The sequence below is a fragment of the Monopterus albus genome, unplaced genomic scaffold (genome assembly GCF_001952655.1).
Source record: "Monopterus albus unplaced genomic scaffold, M_albus_1.0 scaffold2.1, whole genome shotgun sequence".
NCBI lineage: Eukaryota > Metazoa > Chordata > Actinopteri > Synbranchiformes > Synbranchidae > Monopterus > Monopterus albus.
The window spans coordinates 1,920,025-1,938,912 of NW_018127882.1; the positions used below are offsets into that span (position 1 = coordinate 1,920,025).

The window sequence follows — 18,888 nt, forward strand, 5'->3', positions numbered from 1 at the left end:
CGTCCCGCACCGAATGAGAGAGGGACAGGGTTGACTGTTGTTTGAGTCATTGTTTTGTTCCTTTTATATTTTGTTTGGAGAAAACCACAATTATTTATAATCAGAATAAAACACCCAAAAGACATTGTTGTGTCCTGCGCTGGTTTAATTTCACCAGGCCACATATATATCCACTGGGTCAGATTATGCGGCACTTTGGCAATGTGTCTTATCATCTTTATGCAGATGATCTTCAAATTTATTGTTCTTTTAATGATTCAGAGTTTCACCAATTAGCGATATTATTAGAGTGCTTGTCATCCATTAAGATCTGGCTCAACAATAATTATCTTTGCATAAATTCTAACAAGACTGAGACACTTATTGTGGCACCTGACACTAAGATTGCCGGAATTAAACAACACCTTGGTTTGTTGGGCTCTTCTGTCCAGTTGAGCCTTCTAAGCCTTGGTGTTGTGTTAGACCAGGCAATGTCATTTGACTGTCATATAAGACAGTCAGGAATTGCTTCTTTCATTTGAGAAATATATCTAAATTAAGGAAGATTTTATCAAAGGGAGATCTTGAGTTGATTATTCATGCTTTTGTTTCTTCACGCATTGATTATTATAATTCTTTTTTTTTTACCTGTTGTAGTAAGTCCAGTTTAAATCGTCTTCAGATTGTCCAGAATGCAGCTGCGAGGCTCCTGACAGGAACCTCTAGAACAGCTCATATCACTCCAGTCTTGTATTTGCTCCATTGGTTACCAGTCAAAGCTAGAATCGATTTTAAAATCTTAGTGCTGACATTTAGAGCACTACATGGGCAGGTGCCTCAGTACATTATCGATCTGCTGACCCCATACTCCCCCAAACGTACTCTTCGTTCTGTAAACCAAACTCTTTTGGTGGTCCCCAAAACTCGTTTTAAATCTCGGGGGGACCTGTCTTTTCAGGTCGTAGCTCCAAGACTGTGGAATGCCCTACCCTTGACTCTACGTATGACTGAATCTATTGATGATTTTAAAAAACAGCTGAAGTCACATTTATTTAGACAGTTTTTTAATTGATTAGGTTTATTCATTTTATAAATTGTGTTGTGCTATATGAGTACTTTTAGGCTTATGTATATTATTTATCTCTTTTTATCTTTTGACTTTGTAAAGCACTTTGTGACCTTGTCTGTGAAAGGTGCTATATAAATAAAATTTACTTACTCATTTTAGCCATGTATTGTGATTTTATTCTGCCATGTAAAGTACTTTGGTCAGCTGGATGTTGTTTTTAAAGTGCTATATAAATTTGATTTGATGTCAGTTGGTATGTTCTGAATCTCTTATAAGAGCCATTGTTTCCCTCACTTGTGTCTTTTCCTTGTGTCTTACTTTTGTCAACCTAAGATGCAAGGAAAACATAAGAGGCGAGAGAACTCAAGAAAACACATTACTAACAATAAGAGATGTCCTTTCCTTGGATCCTTCATCTGAAACATCCAATCACCATCTGATTTCTGATTAATGGGCATGGCACTTCACAAAAAACCTCCGTGAACTTTGTGTATCCTCAGCCATGGCTCCTCCAGCACCATCTTCGCTCCCTGCTCCTTGGTCCTCAGAGCCGATGTAAGAGACTTGGAACATCCTACTGAGGACATGGGAACAATGTTATAAGAGACATGAGATAGACCCAGTGTTTTTTTTCACCCCAGTGTCCTTCTTTGTGTTCTTGTTCTAGGTGTTTTATGGTGTTTTACAGACAACAACATGGCCCATTACAGCCACCACCTGACCTGGAGTGTGGATCAGGAAGGTAACATTAAGAGTCCGTTGAAGTCGGACAGGTTTGACCTATAGAAAGTTAAAAACGCTAGAAAGGCGGTGGTTGGGGTGGGTGAATGGGTCCAACAAACACCAGACTTTCACACAGACAGATTGTGTCCCATGTCTGAAGTTGTGCAATGTTGTACCTTTCATTTGAAGAGTGCATTTTTCATTTAAAAGTTTTTTAACTGAACTCAGGGTCCCTTCCCTAACCTTAACCATGTAATTTCTGCCACTAAGTGTAACCATTTTCTTCCATTTTTGCTGCCAGAAAAACATTTCTATGCCACAATTTTCTATCCAGAAAATGTTGTAATTTTGAAGGTGTAATTGTGAGACTAGTACTTTTTGTATTGCAGACCAACAGAGCTATTATACATTTTGTTGTGAGACTGGGGTGTAAATATTTGCATGTGTATTTTGAGGCACAGTGTCAAACTTTGAAAACCCCTGCTTCCTACTATACAAATGATGTATGTACAGTATAAGCTATTTGGGTCTTTTCACTCACAGCTGTCATTCCCAGAGCTAGACAGAGAGCTTCCATTGGGGTGGTAAATAGTGGGCACAGCAGATCATCAGACTATCACTAAGGCACACTCTTGTAGGCCCCAGGCACAACTTTGCAACTTGCAGAAAGAACACATAAAAAACCCCCCAGCTATAAATAGAACCCCATCCTTAATATCTGCACGATCTTTAGTTTAAGTGCTACAGTAAAATCCTCCATTGATCCATCTACTGTCTCATCCTCAATAGTGTCAAGAACACAACAGAAAACATAACTCTTCCAGCAACTCCTTGCGTGTCCCCACGCACTCCTACACCAGCTGGAAGTTATATTCCCTAGCTCCCTAGAGGCACTTTTACCTTGTCCCTGACCCCACCTCACCAGCTACTATTAGTGTTAAGGAAATGTGGCTTGATCCTGAGGCCCTCTGAGATCCTCCCACTATCATGCAGGGTGAGGCCAATCACACAGTAAAGATAGCTCATTTTGGCTGTGCATGTCCTGAATCTTATTCTTTCAGTTACAAAACTTGTGACCACAGGTGAAGGTCAGGACAAAGAATTGAGTGGGAAAATGAGTTTGCTTGTGTGACTTTACTCCTTTACTATGGTCCAATATAGCAAATGCATTACTGCAGCCCTTGCACCGAAATGGCAGTCAATTTCATCATCTGTTTCAAGGAGAACGACATGGCACCAGATATCAAGGGCAACACCCCTCCTAGATGGAGACATCCTCTTACAATTGGACAGGCTGAGGTTTGCTCTCAGTGAAGTGAGTTGCAATCAAGGGGTCCTTGGCCTTGATCTTATGTTAGCAGTAGGATTCAGTGATGTCACACACCACAGAGTTAAAGTGGGGAAAGCATAGAACCACTCAAACAAAAAAAATAGTACAGAATACTGACAAAAGACAGGCAAAGTTAATCATTGCTACTAAACATGCCAAAATGAAGCTCAGAGTCACCACCAGCTTCATTAGAATATCTCACCAAGGCGAGCTGGTCACTCGCCAGCAGATCAGACTCTGGCTGTGTTGGGTAGCTTCCAGTAGATGTCTGTAACTGTGTGTGTGAACAGAGCACTCCTGAAAAAGAGAGCAGTGCTGTCTTTGAAACATGCTTGGAGAAATTGGTTAATTGTTTTTTGTATGATTTTATCTCAATATTCACACAGTTTTAGTGGTTGACTGTGAAATGTGTAAAGCCATAAGCTCCATAGCTTTTGATCTTAGTAGAGGGACTTTTTCCCAGTTGTGTTGGGCATGTATGTTCAAACCTCATGTTATACACTGAAACGTAAAATTTATTATTGACCGTGGAAACTCTATTTTTGTGGGGCTGTAAATTCCACAGCAGCTGGGCAAACTCCATCTGCTGAGGAAGACAGTGTGCTATGATCAAAAGCTCCAGAACAGCCGCTGAATGGACTTTGTGGTGAGATTGCTTTGTCAACTACTGTTTCCAAGGTCGAGAATTACCTTTCAATCTACACACACACTGTCCTCGAGACAGCTGAATCATAGGTATTATTGTGTCTGGCTCATTAATTGTGTTAGCTAAATAATAAGAGAGGGCTGCCCTGTAATTTAAGACTGAGTCATTGGATTTCTTCTCAATAAATCTGCTCCACCAAATACTGTACTAAAAATAGTACAGTACAATAGCAGTTTGAGTAGCAGAAAGGAGGAAGGTCATGGTTTAATAGGCCTGACATTATTACTGACATTGCAATAATACAAAAAAAAACAAAACTTTAGCGATAAATTGGGAAATCAATGAAATATATGCTTAAGGATTCAAATTACAATTACAAAACAGAATTTTATAACCACATTTAATAGGCTACTTTACATTTACTTTGGCATAAAAGCACAGCTAAAAAGAAAGTATTTAGATAATATAATGGCAAAAACTATAATAGGATTAGCCTCAAGACATACACATTAGCCTTATCTAATTCACAATATGCTATTTATTATATATTGCCAACAGTGATAACTCAGTTTTTTGCCTATGTGCACTTCTAACTCTAGCAATAGGAGGAGTTTTTTTATACAGTGAAGTCAGTATGTATCTCCACTGTATACAGTGCAGTTCTTTGGATTGGTACAGGGAAGTACTCGGTCTCTATTACTGGAAGAGCAGGAGTGTCTGAGCCAGGGAAGCTCAAGGTAGCATCATAGATTTGACCAGTCAGTCATGTAGAGCACTAAGTCCTTCATTTACTCCCCACATACCTCTGCCTGCCAACCTCACACCAGTGCCCTCCCGCACACAAGCACACACCTAAACATACATGTACTACACACAAACAATGCAAGCATGCAGACATTTTACATAGCCAATATGTCTGCTCATTCTCCTTCTCTCTCTCTCTCTCTCTGTCTTACACGCACAGGCCTTGTTTCCCAACTCTGTCACTCCACCTCTTCACACACACTATTTTAGCAGCCTTGAAAAGCTAAATGGTGTGAAGTTGAGTGCTGGTCCATCTGTCTCCTGGGTGTTTGGAAGGGATGAGAAAGACAGCGAGCAGTGGGAGGAACAGAGGGGGAGAAAGATTGGAAGAAGAAAAAGGCAAGGAGGGATTGGGGTCAGGTCCATTAATATAAATCACCAGCAGAACCCCACAGCGGATCCATCTGTGGTTGTACACCGCCCAGAAACAATTCACAGCCTAGACAACAAGACATTAATAGGTGAATGGGGGTGAAAAATACTTATGTCTTGCATGGATTCCTGACAGTTTCTGCATTTGGCCCAAGGTTTCTGTGGTATTAGTGTCTTTTCTCCATCACTGTGTTGCAGGCGGTAGTCAATACAGTGTAAAAAAACAAATATTAGTGCTTCATCATTAAGGAATAAAATCTGAAACTGCATTTTGAAAACTGATTTAAAAATTCCTTATGTTTAAGGTCAGTCAGTTCTGTATTAGCTTCTGAATGTAGTTTGCTGGGAGAAGGTTCGATCTTATTTTCAGAAAGAGCTCTTGAAAAAGGACTTTATGGTTTAAATGTATTCAGCACAACACAACTAAGGCCAGACTTTCCTTTCACGGATACTTTAAACAGTAAATGCCCTTCTTTGATGCACAGCTACAGAAGCAGGGCCAGTGTGTGTCACAGTTACACACATGCACAAATACAGGTGAATGTCAAATTGAGTGCTGAATAATATAAGTCTTCTATGGATTTTATAGCAGAGATTTCTAGGAGGAGGGTTTTCCTTTATACATATATTATAAAAAAAACTCTTAGAGTACTTGTGTAAAGTCATTCTTAATATCTATTTCTTAAGCTCATAGTACTTGTATATCTAAAAAGCATGAGAAGAGAGAGAACAGAGCACACACACACACAAAATGCTGGTTCCCATCAATTCCGTTCTGTTGTGCATAGTCTCTGGATGAAGTGCTGAGGGGATGCGTTTAGTTCTGAGCTGATCATAGGCAACAAACTGATTAATGTCATTAGTTCCCACATTAATGATGATCTTTTTGACGCCCAGATGGTTCAGCATCGTTTTCTGGGCCGAGTCACAAACTATGATGCTTGGCACATTTATAAGTTTGCTCTTAACATCCCTAATTAGTGAGCCTCCAACAACAAGCATTAGTGATGGCATCGGTGCTGCCAGCATTACGCTTGTGTCTGGCATCAAAGTGTCAGCGCGCTCCATAAAATTGTCTTTGGCGTTGCACTGAGGTTAATCCAGGAGCATGTGTGGGATGGATGTGATGTCTGTCTTGAGCAAACCTCCATCAGTGCGTGGATCAGAATGTCATCCAAAACTTCAACATGAGGTGCAGTGTGAAGTTTAGCAGGTCTAGGCCGTGTTTCCTCACTGTGATCATGGAGAAATTTGAATTTGGTGTCCTCTTCTTGAAGTAAGACATACACTTAATAATAATAACTTAAGGATAAATATTTTAAACAATGCTAGGTCTCAACCAATATGATCTTCTTCAGGCAGATAATCATATAAACACTAATAGGCTGCATATTTAGGAAATCCCAACCCCTAATTAAGAAATCACGTGGTATAAAGTAACACCAATAACAAACTGACTTAAAAACATCCATAATGCATCTTCATAATAATACAATGGCATAACTCAGTTCATAAATAGTAATCATTAATCATCAGCATCTGATCAGTCTCATAATACAAACTGTCCTGCACCTGTGTCCAACTTAGGCTGCACACAATTTTTGCCTTTTTTCCCTTCAGTCATGACCACAATCTCTCCTTCACCTTAATCGAGTAGTTTTAGCTGCTTAAAATCTGTTTGTCCTAGCTATAAGTTACTTTCCATAATCATGATTTTCTTCGAACCCTATCCAAGCTGTGTAGTTGAGTAAATTGCAATCAATAATGCCAGTAATATCCATTACTTATGGATATGGGGGTCGACTTGCATCTTTGTTAAATGGTTGATATCAATTAATCAGTCTTCAGGGACAGCGAGTTGTGAGAAGATGGTTACCCTCAGCTGAAAAGGAAAGATGTACTGTACCTCCTGCTAACTCAAACATGTAGGCTACATGTTAGGTGGCTAACCTACTGTAGCTGCCAGATCATTTTGCTTTCATTCAGTTGCCAAGCCTTCAGCTAATGTCAGTCACCAGGGCTAGTTAAGCAAACCTTAACCACTAGTGGTCAATAATTATCCATTAATTTTAGGCTAGCTACCACCACTTCCAATTTGCACTGTATGTGTTAAATACAAAAGATATACTTTGGACTGGAGGATATGAAGTTATTTAAATGCCCATTTGATGGACCTGATCACATATTTACTCATTTACATACCTGCAGACTTATTAAGGCACTACACACTCAAGACAACAAAAGTAACTATTTCATTGAAAAGCAATGAAAGTGTGACAGTCATACATACAGAGCCGTACTACAGAAATGTTGGAAAGAACCCAGTCTGTTGATATATTGAAATTACCTGAGCGTCAGCAATTTCCCATGACATGTATCTTAGAGACTGTGTGTCTTGTGGAAAATATGGTATTGGGCCCTTCATGACTTATGATGTAGTAAGTAATGGCCATAGCACAATTCCAAAAGAAACAAATGCAAGGACAAGGGTGAATTACAAACCTCTAAGTTTACTCACAGATGAGGATGAAAACAAAACCCTGAGGCTCATCATGAGGGTGATGCATCATGTCTACAAGGTGCTTTAGGTGTACTATAAACTTGTGCAGACTAAACTAGATGGGAAAAGAAAGAGCGGTGCAACCAAACTGATCATGGGACTTCAAGCGTACAGCCTTTGTCAAACTGAATTTGCATTCTCTGTGCATGTGTGCCTCAGAAGTTTCTCTCCAGAAGTTTCTCTTAAGAAAAATGACCACCTTGTCGTTCTCTGGAGTGATCATGTGTGAGGGCTTTTGGGCCAGTAATGTGCATCCAGGCTAAAACTAGAGCTCCCTCAGTCCAGAGTGAGTGAAAACATTACTGGGCATATTTAGGGAAGCTGTCAAAGCTGTCCCTTCCAGACTATGTTCAATTCCACTTCTATCCCCCCAAGGGCTGGTGTCTGGGAATTAGAACTGTCTCATTCTCTCTCACCCACCCACCTGCACATAAATTCACACACACACAAACACCCCTGCTGGCCATGACCCATCTGGTTTCTTTCTACTTCTGTGGTTTCCCATGTCTGATAAGGGAACCGGCGCTGGTTAGCTGACAAAAATATACTTAATTACCCTCCAGCAACCCACCTACCCACATATCCAGACAGACAGGCAGATGGACAAACAGATAGTCTGTCTCTCCATCTTTCACCTTGCTTTCTGGCCTTTCCACTGTCTCATCACCTGTCTCATTCTGACAGTCTGAAGTGTCCCAAGGCAGGGTGAAATCTCACTGCACATACAGTATGTGTGCAGGCACAAACACACACACACACTTGGTCAAGGGCTTGTCCAGAACATGTTTCTTCTTGGTGGAGGGGGTGGGGTGAGGTCAGCCTGTGAAATGGCCTGCCCATCCACTTCAGCTTGTTAAAGTCTTGGTGGGATAGATTGACTGTGACATGTCTAGTCTACCTGTCTTTGTGGAAGTGGTTACATAATGAGTTGGTTTGAAGGTCTGGAGGCTGGCTGATGGGTCAGCTCAGATGGTGTGCGTAAAGACACGCGCAGCTATTGGAAATGCAACACAAGAGGAGAGCAAAAATGTGACAGCAAAGACTAACAAGTTAAAGGGCAAGATACGTTTCATACAACTAAGGAAATACTGAACGAGTGGCACATGGTGTTGATGCACATTGGAGACTGAAGTGGCTAACATACATTTAATAACTTGTCTTTGATTTCTGTATCAACAAGATAGAAGTCAATGGACAGCAAGGGTAGTTATCAGATCATGTGTATCAGATGTCTCAGGTGTAGCTACTGTAAAGATGCCCGACATCTGAATTTTTTTTTTCAGTCAGAATCTTTTTACACCATACCAAATAGGTGAATCCATGCGTTTTATGTAAGTAATATTTACCGTGTAAAAAAAAAAGAATGAGCATAATGACATTCCTCTGTCATTGTCTCCAACTTTCAAACTTTATAGGTCTATGGATTAATCCATTGTTTGCTGAGTGTCAGCATTTGTAGCATATTTAGTGTGTATGTGGCCTGTGAGCATTAAAAATATAACACACCATTTACTAAGACGGCAGAACAGTTCAGCTTTGTGACAGCGCTATGATTGTTTGGAGCAGTAAATCAAAGGTGTGACTCCAGTGCTTGGGGCCTAGCAGCGCTAATAGCTTGACAACGCCCCTTCCTGAGGCCAAGTGTTTCATTTAGATCCTGATGACCTGGATAAATCAGTTTGGTCCTGCTTGAGGCAGCTGTGAAATGTGTAAGTGTTTTTATTAGGGTGTTAAAATGGTGCGGTAACGCCCTTGGTTACATTCAGTTATAATGCGAAAACTACTGCTTAGACATCTAAATAGCACAATTTTCAGGTGGCTAAATGATAGAGCTGAGTGCCTGGTTTTACCATTGGCCACCCGTCGTATAGTAAATAAATCATGAAACCGCACACTAGATAATTCCAAATGATTACAAACACAACCTTCAAAACACACCTCCCTACAAAGACAAACAATGAAAAAATTTATTCAAATCAGATTCCCAGCCCATTATAGTCCATGCACAATGCACAACATATCAGGTATCTTTACAAGTGCCTCTTATCTTCTCTGAAACAAAGACAGTTCTACTGATTCTATCTCAAACAATACCACTTGCTTTCAATTCCAAAACGACATAAAATAAGAAAATAAAAGAAGAAAAACTTTATGATTAGTAGAGGTATATTTTTCAAGAAACTGTCAAACTCTTTGACAACTTAAAATAGTACAGATTTTCTGATAGCATGCAGTTAAAACACACTGTCTTGGTCTGATTCTGAATCAAACTTTAACAGAAAGAGTTAACAATAGTTTGAAGGCAGAGGAATGGCAAAACCGAATGTAAGCAAAAGTGACTGAAGGACAGAGGAGAGAAGATTTATAGCTGAACATTTACAATGAATGAAAAAAATAGCAAAGTGATTGCTGAGTTGAGGCGGATGGGTACTAATACAGAGAATGTGTGCAAAGGCAGCAAACTGTGGTGGGTCTGCATGTCGACTATCATAAGCAGTTAGGAAGACATATCAGCCACAGCTAGACAGGACTGCACCCTTTCCCGGAAAACTCATCTTTCAGTCAGCGTTAGGGCGGTGCAGGGGTCAGCATGTCCTTCCGCCAGGGTACAGGAACATCTGTCACACATAAAAACATACACAACCCACAGCACATGGCCACACGTAAAAATGTCACGGATGACATTGATTTGTTTATGATAGAATTATGTATGTGTTTGGTTTCGTTTGGACATTAACGTTTTCATTCCTACTAAAGCCTGGGTCCACCCTCACACAAATCCAGCAGCAGATCATTAAACACATCAATGCTTATCGTAACCAGCCACAGCTGTGATTTTTCATATAATCAGTGGTGCATGGTAATGCTTCCAGCCTTGAGGACAGACAAGCCTTATGCTCGCTCGCACACACAAACCGTAAAGGACAACTTAGCTCAGGTAGTGCAAAGCAATCTTGGCAGCCAGCCTTGGCATATTCACAGCCTTTTACTATCAACACAGTGAAACCGAGGGCTGACTCTCACAGCATGCTGGCAAGGTAAGGTGTCCTTGGGTAAACCGACGTTCAAACCACATACAGGAAAACGTGTTATTCTGCTCCTATATTATAAGGCCTCACCAGCTGGTTTATGGCTCTGTTAATTTGAAGTTGGCAGAATGACAATTCTAAGCATCACTCAGGAGAAGGAGCGATGGGGAAAGTTTACAAAAAAAAAGTGTGAGAATGAAAGAATCAAGAAAGGCTTGATAGGAAACTCCAACACAGTGCAACAGATGCTGAATATTGAGCTCATTTATTTGGGGCCTGCTGTGTTAATGGCTATGTAAATCTGCCGGTCTCCCAGAGTGGTAGAAACCAGCACTGGCAGGCCTCAACAATGCAGCCTAATTGGAGATAAGCCTGAACAACAAGCCTATAGCATGGCCTCATAAATTACAGCTCCTGCACCACCCAGTATCCCTGTTCTCTTTTTATACACTCCCCTCTTTCTTTAGCCTTTTGTACCCGGTGTTCAGCAAATTACTTGAAAACGGTGATCAATTTCTCATTACACATTACTCATGGAAAAATATTGCATTAACTCACTAATTGTTCAACAGCCTAAGAAATGGGCTACATTACTTTTATTACTTTTAGTGCCAAGCAGTGTATAAGATGCGTGAATTTGTTCTATCCTTCCACTAGTAATGTCATGTGTGTGCCTGCCTCTGATTGCTCTACATGTTACAGTGGCCTTGTTGTGCTCAGAAGTGCTGTAGTTGATCCAGTGAACGGTTACACCCAGAAAGCTTTTATTGTTAGCTTTCCAGATGTTAACTGTGATGGACAAAAATCTACCACTCGGAGCATGGCCTTCAAACTAGATTTCATCAGCACTTTTTTTTTTTTTTTTTTTTTGGGTAAACATCTTTCTGTGTGGCAGCTTGTCGTTGCTCTTTGTAGATATTCTCTCTATAGTGACACTACAGTAAATGAGGAAAGCAGTGGAAAAGAGTAACATCTCCTCTACAATGTATCCAGAGACAAGCTTCTTCTTTCCTACTTAAAATCTATCAGCGTGGTAGCAGAAACCTCTGTATCAATAAGTATTCACAAATACTTTACTAAATTATGTGTAGAATTTTGCAGGTGAATAATTTTGCTACCCACACAACGTTTGCAGAGGATGAATAATGTTCTTTGCATCTTTGACTGAGATAAAGTCAAAATAATGATGGTGCTTCATTTAGCTTTTTGACTAATAGCAGATGAGAACCTACTCATGCACATGTCATAAGCCAAACAAACTAGGACAAAAGTCAAATCACCTTCAAGCAACACAGTAATGCAGAGTTATTTGGATTGGTAACTGCCCAGTACTGTTTATACCCCACATTGTGGGTTCTCATTTTATGCTTTTCCTCTATTTTCTTCCTTTTCTTTTCTGTTATGCCACAAGTGATTGGACCATTGTCCACTCTTCCTTCCACTCCTCCCTCCATCCGCTCATTCCTACTTGCCCCAGCCTTCCCAGGGTTGTAAAGAAGGCTGTGCTGACTGAACAGTAAATTAAATTAATGTAGGCCATTTCTCAATCATTTTTCATCCACCTAAAATGATTAAGGCTGATGTAAGAAGTTCATTAAAACAGAAAACATTAGGCTCATTAAAAAGCCATTAAAACTATCGCAGAGAGGTGATTTATACTGGAGTATAACTGGGGGAGGAAATGATTGGACTGGGGGAGGTGAGTCCAAATGGTAGGGAATGGGAGGCTGAGGAGGTTGATGGTGGGGAGTCAGCTTTTAAAAAAGAAGCCACAGATAGTAAACTCATAGGGATTAGAGAGGATTGGAGACAGAGGGAAACAGTGGGTGGCAAGCGTTAAAGGTTTTTAAGTGCCAGGACTCTTCCTTGCCACTGCAAGAGAGATTTGACTGTTGGGAAAACAGGTCTGTCTGTTTCTCTTTGCACCAGTCAGCTGAGCTTCACACAACACACCATTGCCTGTCTTTAACTCTACCCATTAGGATCTGGTATTTACCAAACTAAATGTCATTGTTCCAAATCATCATCTGTAAAGCAATATATAATGCATGGGACTGCATGAAAATGCAGATGCTCTCATGCATAGTGATGTCTCAAAATTCACCACTGTATAATTAGCAAAACCTTTTCACTTGTCCTGTTCTATATATTCTATCCTTTGTGGGTTACATCTGTTCAAAATATGGTGTGTTCAGCAAGATAGCATCTCAAAGCCCATTCTCTTCGTTTGACAAGACAGAGAGAGAGCTTTCAGCCTACTGTTGCAGGAATAAAGTGGAAGAGAAAGGTGGAGGGGAGCATTTTGAAGAAGGTCTTTGAACCAGCAGGCAGTAGTTGTGTGTCAGAAAGATTCGGCAGCGCGTGCTAACGCAGCAGCCGGTGATTCAGACAACAGTGAGCCGAGTTTCTGGAGCTCAGCTCACCTGGAGAGGCTCAGCAGATCGGATGGAGAGATTCTACTCACTCTCCATCTCGCTGGAGGCAAGGTTTCACTGATATGTCTGCTGCTATCAAGCAGACAAGTTGTCTGTGATACTAATGCATCACTGCATATTTAACTTGGCAAACAGCGAAGACCCACATCTATTCCTCCTAATATTTAAGCTTTTGTAGAAATGTGATCGAGACAGGTAAACACATTTGTGTCAGGCTTTACATAGAAGAGGAAGACGCTAGCAGTGTGTTTATTATGTTAGTTCCTTCTCCTTGGTTTTAATTCATTATTCACTAGTGTTCCCTTTTTTTTTCCTCATCAGGGTTTTATTTTCTTCTCTATCTAATTTTACAGAAAAACAGCATAGAACTAGCTGAAAGAAATGTCTTGCCCATTTTTCATTTTGAATCTTTAAAGCATGGTCTGTCAGTTAGCAAATGTATTCAAATATTCAGTGGTCTCTTTGAATGTGGAAATGCATACATATTGTTACTGGCAGACACATAAAGCATGCAGACGAGGCTTGAAGGGCTGGTACACTGCAGCTTTTTCGCTCCCTCTAGGTACGCTTAGCTTTGGTGCATTTTTCCCTTTGAAGACAGAAGAAACCTTTACATGCAAATGGGCAAGCATGTGCTCACACAAGCAAACGCATACTGCCAAACAAGCCCCACTTTCATGCAGATGTTATTGTGTTTAAATAGAATTCCAAATCACACCATACGCGGGCCAGTTGATGTTTTTAACCCGAAGGGATCCTGGGGCAGGCTCCCTAATTGTGTGTGAAGCTGCCAAATGTTTTTTTCATGGGTGTGTGCGTAGTGTCTAACCATCCAGCTAACAAAGACACACTTTGATTTATTGGCAAACAGCTGAGCTAGTTAGCAGTCTGCAGATATGGACAGGGTTTCTATTTGTATGTGTATGTGTGTAGGGATGAAAATTGCATGTGTATACCCAGAGAATATTCCAGATGTAGCTGACTGTTGGATGCAGCCAACAGTTCAAAGTTACTTTACTGAGAAGCCAATTATCCCCCGTCTTCAACAGCATGCAATACATTTTGATGGAAACAAAATGCTGATGGATTATTTTTTTCAGTTCACATGATGAAGAAAGTTGCAAAATGTCGATACATCTGCAAAATGTTCAGTGCCACCATGTTCCATTTGATTTCACACTATAGCTGCCTGTAGCGGCTAATTTAGGGGCGTTCAGACTGAGTGTGGTAATACGCAAATCCCTACTCTGGGGTTGCAGGGGGAGTGCTGTAGGTGCGTATGATACGGCCACATTGTGATGAGTCAACGTGAGGGGTTTCACTCATGTTTCCAGTCTGCAAATTTCTGTTAGCCCTGTGATAGACTGGCGACTTGTACAGGGTGTACCCTGCCTCTCACCCCCCACCCCCACCGTAACCCTTTTCAGGGATAAGTGGTATAGATAATGGATGGATGGAAGTTCCTGTTGTGTATTGGTTAGCCATGCTAATGTAGCCTACTCTACCTTAGCACCGATTACTACCACCAGTGTGTGGGCATTTATAGAAAACACCGTTTAATATCCAGTACCCTAACTAACAAAAACTCATGGTGTGTCATTATGGTGCGTTAACTGTGGCCCAAATTTGACAGTGAATAGCAGTGAATGCTCATGCTAGCAATGTAATCAAAAGAATCCTCTTCCTGGTGGGCATCCATGTTCCAAATGTCCCTAATATGTGATTGGTTAATCCAGATGATGTCATATCATATTTACTGCCCAGATATGAGTGGCATAGTTCAAAATATACCACTCTCATATCTGTCATCTGTCATTGTCAACATTTTTTTTCTCCAGAGCACAGTCCCGTGCTTGGTATGCCCTCTATTCATGCTGACCTCCTCCCTACGAATTCAGTCAGGTATAAGATTGTAGCTCTATGAAAGAATCCTGGCAGCAATAGGATGTTCTTCAAAAAGTAACTGACAAAATAAATTAGTTGTGTGTAACCATAATTTCTTGGAAACAAGAATTAATCATTTGATCTTTCATTCATGTCATTCATGCCTTTAGTTTGACACTTTCTTTTGCTCCCCCTTTTCCTCGTCGTTTCTTTTTTTTTTTGCATTATTTCTTCACAGAATCTTCTCATCTTTTCCACTCCAAAGGAGCCTTTTGGCACATGAATTATGGAATCGGACATTATTCAACATTTTTCATGCCCCTTTTGACACTGTCTTGCCATGCATTTATTGGTGCGCATCAGAATAAAACATGATAGTTGTCCTAATTTGTAGTTGCAGTGTCTTAACTCTGCTGCTACACTTTATACACACTGCTCCCTTACAGATTTATGTGTAATAATGCATATGCAAACATATGCATACTGTCATGCTCAAATGTGTCTCAGTTACTCTTTATAGAGTCACTACAGAGATGCACTGGGTCTCTGTGGGGTGAACATATTACCGCTGCTTTCATATTGTCTAGTGGTTTCTCTTTGCTCTGCAAACGCCCCGCAGAGTAAAACCACACTTGGCTACATATTCATGGCACCTGAGGATGTATACATTTGTGATCTTTTTTTTAACATCTCTGCACTGGTGATAGCTGCAGCCAGAGGCACTGTGTTTCCATGTTGTCCATCCATCCATACTGCTGTCCGTCTGATTCTTGTGAACCCTATATGTCAGCAAAGCCTTGAGGGAAATTCTTAAAATTTGGCACAAGTGTCCACTTTGACTCAAGGATGAACTGATTAGTTTTCCTGGTCAAAGATCAAGGTCAGTGACCTCACATCTGTCCATTCCCATGAATTTGACTGGTTGGCAGAGGCATACAACTGGTGTGTGTACATGTGTATAGCACTTTCTGTCTGGAGTGGTGGCCAGTATGAAACAGAAGTTTGCCCACCCTAATTTTAAACTGTTTCACTTGACTGCACAAACACACACACACATACACACATATCCACACAGGCTGAATATGGCCAGTCGACTCCTTCAACCCAAATGAGTGACATGCGCGACCAGCGTTAGCTTTATAATGAATTAGTCATAACTGTCATCATCACTCAATCAATCTATCAATCTCTCAGTCTCTCTACCAGGGCTGCTATAGGGGCATACATTATTCATAGTCTGCTAGTCTAAAAAAAGGGAGACGAGCTTGCTCATTTCACATGCATATGTTTGTGTAGAGCTCTACAGCACCTTGTAAGCTTATGAGGTGTTAAGGGTTGGGAGATGCTAACTGCAAGGCAGCAGCTGCATGAGTTACTTTAGCTTTCTGATGGAGTGACTAGTAGCTACTGTGGCATCAGACTGCAGACTGTTAGATTGTTTTCTCTGTGTTCTATCTGTCATACCTGTCACCTTTGATTTGGTGACTCGACGACATCTACTGTACCTGTTGTGTGCTTGTTTTGATTGTTTTTAGGTGAGTAATGTCTTTATTAAACCCTCAATGCTTGAAATTTTGAAAAGTTCTGAATTTGTATGCAAGTGTGTTAATAGGATGAAAAATGAGCACTGCTTGTAGTAATTGCATTTTGACCTATTTTTACCAGGGAGTATTAAGAGTTGTGTGTGTTTGTGTGTGTTATTTATTCATCGTCTTGTGAGGACAAAAATCCAGAGACTCAGCTCTTCTCTGAGGAGAAATGTCAGGTCCCTGCTTTTATTCTGAAAGATGTGAATTCAGTATATTTTCTCAATGTGTCAAAATTGTGTGAAAAAAAACGGAAAAAGGATAAAGACTAATAAAAAAAAAGCACCCAAGTGAGTTACATTCCTGCACTGGGTGACCTGTTCCACCATAATGTTGATGCTTTTCTTGTGAATTAATGTTAAATGAAAATTACAGAGAGCACAGCTGTTTTGTGAAATTACTTCCACTAAGAGCTGCAGGAAAGGTGGGGAAAGAGACAGAATGCTGGGCTTTTCATGTGATGTGTTGACAACAAGTGTATTGTAGACTAACACTAGGCTTATCCTTTAAGGTTAAGTCTTAACTTTAATGTTGGAAAATATGACTAGGCTTATTGCAATTTAAGGATTTGATCCAGATTAAAGCTTGAATTTGATTTCCTAATCAATACACTCTTCCAAAGCATAGCAATGTAGGTTTGTGTGTGTGTGTGTGCATGTGAGACAGTTTCATACATGAGGAAGAGAAGTGTAGAGTAGAGCAACAGTAGACCAAGTAGAAGATAAATTACTTTACGATTAACAACAGAGTAATTACTAGCACAATGTTATTTCTCAGGACTGTTCAAAAAGGGCTGTTCCAGTGTCAGTAGAGGTGAATGTCATTCTGCAGTGGTTACGTACTTACTTCTGATTGCCTCAACTCTGTGGAATCACAAGGAGCCCGTTCCAAACTCTGAGGTCAAATATGTAATGTGTATCGTCAGCAAAAATACTTTGACAAGCACACTTCACACCTCAGCCTCCCGTCCTGCTTTCAGTGGATTCATAATTAATGATCTATAAATGAATAATGCATTTTCATTTCACCCACTCAAGTAAAACAAGATTTTGTGGCGTGTGACCATGTCCACTGAACTTAACACAACTGTTTGCCTCCCAACAATAGAGCCTCCTCTCCTTTGCTGTCCTTGCTCCCCCCTCCTGTAGATTTCCCTGATCCTAGCAGTGCGTTTTCTATACACCTGATGATCATCCATTTGCTTGTACCATCTCTTGCCCAAAAGAGAGACGTTCCATTAATCAGCAAATAGTGCATTACCTTTGTAATTAACATTCAACTGAGTTTCACCCAGTAATATTTCATGAGTTTATATGCAAATAATTTTGAGCGATTGCCTCATTTGGTTTGTGAGTGCAATGATATATTAGTCTGATGAAGGAATGTGTGTGTGTGTGTGCGCCTGTGTGTGAATGTGCACGCACTCATACTGTAGGTCAATGCATGTTCATGAACTCTATCTCTCTGTCTCTCTAACATACACACATGCGCGCATATACTCTCTCTCTGTTGCAAACACACACATACAGATGTACACGTAGAGACACAGACGTGATAGATGGTGAGCCCATATATCCTTGTGCTAGGTTTTTAAAGGCATTAAGCTCTTTACTCACATCGAACTAATTTCAAATTCTCTGCACTCTATCAAACCTGAGTTGAATGCTAAAACAGCACGGTCAATTCCTTCTCTGTTTACCTCAGATATATCTGCAGATACTTGAGGGTTGCACCTTGAACAGCTGCTGGGCCTGCATGTTTATTTAACCGATGCATGAGAAAGCATTAAAAAATAGAGGTTTTTCCATTAATTCTACAAGCTCAGTATCCAGTGTGATAATGCCACAAATGAGGCTACCAGTTTGTATTTACTGTGTGCCTGTAAGAATTGCATTGGTGCAGCCTGTGGACAGGAGTGGAAAGTATCAAAATAACATATGCAGTCAAATTTTTAATGTAGGAATTTTAATTTTGATTTTGTAGGTTTATCACATCCTGTTAGCTAGAGTAACTGAACCCAAGAACAGTAGATGTTGAGTAGAAGGAAATGCACATGTTCACTTTATTGCTGAGCGTTAGATGAGACGTTTGATACCAGTGGTATCGTACCGCTGTCATGTTCATCCATCCACTGTCTATACCGCTTTCACCGAGAGCAAACAAGTGAGTTTGTGAACATGTTAGACTATTCCTTTAACTGCTGAACTCTGGGAATATTGCTAAAACAGATTGGTTTCTGCAACAAACACATGTTGTCATACAGTCTTACAGGCTTAAAACTAACCAAACTTATGTGAGTGGAAAAACAAATGTGGGCAATAATGGTATTACCCACAGCTCTCAGATTACAGACCAATGTCCTGGGTCAATTATTAACTATTAATTACTGACATTTCATGAGGAAAAATCTGAGTAAACTAATCAGATGGTTTGTAGACTTCTTGTTTACAGTGTGTCAGTTAATCTAACTA

General features: G+C 40.4%; 1 long non-coding RNA gene across 2 annotated transcripts in view; it reads left to right on the forward strand.

Moving 5' to 3' along the window:
• Window positions 1-1,386: 1,386 nt before the first annotated feature.
• The window catches only part of LOC109956710 (uncharacterized), a 73,583-nt gene continuing 56,081 nt past the window's right edge, over window positions 1,387-18,888 (forward strand). For both annotated transcript variants that reach the window (XR_002274451.1, XR_002274452.1), the window contains exons 1-2: window positions 1,387-1,603; window positions 1,716-1,790. This is a non-coding gene — a long non-coding RNA (uncharacterized LOC109956710). The remainder of the gene's footprint in view (window positions 1,604-1,715; window positions 1,791-18,888) is intronic.